The sequence below is a fragment of the Chrysochloris asiatica genome, unplaced genomic scaffold (assembly GCF_000296735.1).
Source record: "Chrysochloris asiatica unplaced genomic scaffold, ChrAsi1.0 scaffold00099, whole genome shotgun sequence".
NCBI lineage: Eukaryota > Metazoa > Chordata > Mammalia > Afrosoricida > Chrysochloridae > Chrysochloris > Chrysochloris asiatica.
The window spans coordinates 11,384,962-11,385,497 of record NW_006408617.1 but is presented as its reverse complement, the minus strand read 5'-3'; positions in this window follow the sequence as shown (position 1 = coordinate 11,385,497).

The following is a 536-nucleotide window of genomic DNA, read 5'->3' as shown; positions in this document are numbered from 1 at the left end:
TCAATGTAAAGAAAACAAAAATCCTCACCACTGGACCAATAAACAGCATTCTTATCAACAGAGAAAAGACTGAAGTTGTCAAGGACTTCTTGGATCAACTATCAACACTCATGGAAGCAGCAGTCAAGAAATCAGACAACATATTGAAATGGGAAATCTGCTGCACAAGACCTTTTTAAAGTGTTGAAGAGCAAAAATGTCAGCTTGAGGACTAAGGTGCGCCTGACCCAAGCATTGGTATTTTTAATAACCTCATATGCATGCAAAAGCTGGACAGTGAATAAGAAAGACCGTAGAAGAACTGATGCTTTTAAGTTATAGTGTTGGAGAAGAATACTGAAAGTGCGATTCTCTTTTTAGTTTGTGAGGCTTTTTTTGTTGTTGCAAACTGATTAACTGTTTCTATTTTCAGTCTTGTAGGTTTGTTTTACTCTGGATACTGGAGAACTGTTGTGGTGCTGTAGGATGAGCACAGGACTGTTAACTACAAGGTCAATGGTTCAAACCCACTAGCCAACTCCTCAGAAACCTTATCC